At 38.9% G+C, this 2,500-nt stretch overlaps 1 protein-coding gene across 10 annotated transcripts in view; it reads left to right on the top strand.

The window, feature by feature from the left end:
• The window catches only part of LOC122258782 (ubiquitin specific protease 47), a 48,723-nt gene that overhangs the window by 15 nt on the left and 46,208 nt on the right, over nucleotides 1-2,500 (top strand). For 6 of the 10 annotated variants that reach the window (XM_086544913.1, XM_043024967.2, XM_086544912.1 and 3 more), the window contains exon 1: nucleotides 1-105. This exon is cut by the window's left edge. The gene's annotated coding sequence lies outside the window, so the exon portion shown is untranslated. The remainder of the gene's footprint in view (nucleotides 106-2,500) is intronic. The other 4 variants (XM_086544908.1, XM_043024969.2, XM_086544907.1 and 1 more) reach the window with 1 other exon arrangement.

The raw sequence follows: 2,500 nt of genomic DNA, 5'->3' as shown, positions 1-2,500 counted from the left end.
GACGGGGAAACATTATTGGAACCTGCTCTGTTTTGGGATGTTGTGATGAGTCGAGGGAATGCGCTGACTCCTCCTTCGGTTTATTATTAGATTTTCCGCCGAGAGGTAAAAAGCATGGCCGGTTTTATTAATCAGAATGGATGTAGGAGGGATTTGTCCTTCCGCCGGTGGGGCTGGGGATGAGTGTGGGGTGATTTGGGGCGCAATTCTTAAAGGAGTTCCGATTCGAGGGGCAAGTCTCCTGAGCAGACACCCAGAGTCGGGGAGAGATTTTATTTATATCTTTATTTTGGGCCGAAAATTTTGCACGAGGAAGCGCCTGTGTGGGTGTGCTTGGAGGCGGCCTCGGGTTGCGGGTCCTCCTATGCTGTCAAAATTCTCCGGTTTCTTAGAGACTCGAGGTATATGGCACTCTGCTCAAGTGGCGATTTAAGAAAGGTGTTTATTAGGGAAGGAAAAAAATTACCATCTGTTTTTTTTTTGTTTTTTTTCTCTCGTGTGCTTCCGAGAATTTTAAGTGGTGTTGGAAATACTCTCGTCTGAATAAGGTCTTAATATTTAACCAACACCCTTTGCTTCCACATCAATTTTTTAAGCTAATCAATGAAGTTTTTTGTACCTGTGACATGAAGATTGAGTGACATTAGGTAACGTTGGAGTGTGATTACCATCATGATATTCCACTCCTGATTGTGATGATGGTGGTTTGGGTTATTACCGAGATGAGAAGAGATTCCAAGAGATCCATACTTGTTCACAGAGATTGAGTGAGTGAGAGAGATTCATGAGAGAAGTGTCATTTATTTAACATGAGTAATAGGGGTAGGAAATATCCAATGGTGGGGAAGGGTTGTTAGATTAACAGTACATAATGTTTGATATTGTTTTATATGTTTGATTATGGTGTTATGTATAGGGTGGAGGATTAGAGTACAACGTATAGGTTGTAAGAGTACCAGTGTGCTGTCAGGGTGAGACGCCTTTGTAGGTGTATTTGCCGGAGGTACAAGGAAACGATTAAGCCTTACGTCTGCAGTTCTTTTATATTTTGAAGTAGGTATTGAGGTTCATATAATATAAGTGATGTTAATTCAATACTGTTAATTGTTACTGTGGTCCGTGATAGTGATAGTGCAAGAGAATCATAATTGGAAAAGCATCATATTAGGAATATGAGAGAAATGTCTTATTATTTACACTAAGACTTTAGGATAACTTTTCCAAATGCAATGTAGGCCAGATATTATTTGCGAGATAATTGTCGCTTTATTTATCAAACTCTCAAACTCTCAGCATAGTTATCGTCCAGAATAGAACCACATACAAAACACCATGGCCTCGGCACTTTCACTCTGACAAAGGCCAACAACCCTCCCCCAAGTATATTCATTCAATTTGGAGAAGAACCTGACTTAAATTCATAGAGACGTGCATACTTTTGTATTTCAAAAAGTATACTACAGGAAGCTAGAAAAGGATTGTGATGTTTACATGTTGTACAAGGGTGTTTTTCAAGCTGTAGATCTCAAATATACTTATTTTGTATTGATTGAATGATAATCGGTAGACGTGATTAGTTAGTGGATTTCTGCACCAGATCATAAGACAGTGCCTGCTGAAGGGCTTATTGGTAAGGTGACAGGACGGTCAAAAAACTCATGCCAGAATAAACGTGATGGAATTTTGTTTGCTTGGACATAACCATGTTATGACTTTTAAATGTGAATGTGGCCATACCTTTATTTTGGACAGATCATTTATTTTGCCAAATAGTGTTGTTTTTTGTGTATGAATGGGTTCTCTATGGTCATTGCTATAGTTTTTCTTACTCTCCTTGTCTCATTCTGTAAAATTATCCAGTACCAATATTACTAATTCACCCTCATGATCTACACAAGTCTTGTGCCATTTAGTATAACCTTCGGTAATACTGCACTAACATCAATTTAATTTTTTCAGCTTTTATTTAATTTACTAAGCTCTTTTAAGCATACTACTCAAAAGAGCAATAATTCACCTTCAAATTATAACCCAAAGTAGTATTTATAAGTGCTTTATAACAACTTGTTGAATGGATCTGATTGAGAAAAACAAGTCATGTCATCCGTCCTTGGAGGATGGTCTTCCTTGGATAAGATATTCATTTGGGTTGTGTTTTGTGGCTGAACTGCTGCACTGAAGTTTGGTATGATAGAGGAGGCTCTGTAGATAAGATGAAAGCTGAAAATAACGATTTGAAGTTAACAGAGGATGTGTGGAGAAAATGCCACGAATTTGGAGTGAAGATGTCCTGGCACAGATTATCGGTCAATCATATTCTGGCAAGGTAGGGCTTGTAGTCCTCCTTCGTATTTCGTCTTCAAACAAGGAACCAGTCCAAGTTCGATCTTGCCAGAATATAATGCGGGAGATTTGTTGGCCTTTGCCGAGGCAAGGAAGCCAAACCAAATTTCAAGTGCAGTTAGACGAAATGGAGCAAACGCAGTCACAAGAAAGGTTA

This window comes from Penaeus japonicus, unplaced genomic scaffold (assembly GCF_977035675.1).
Source record: "Penaeus japonicus unplaced genomic scaffold, GWHDUDI00000001_assembly GWHDUDI00000015, whole genome shotgun sequence".
Lineage (NCBI taxonomy): Eukaryota > Metazoa > Arthropoda > Malacostraca > Decapoda > Penaeidae > Penaeus > Penaeus japonicus.
This window is presented reverse-complemented; position numbering and strand designations above follow the sequence as displayed.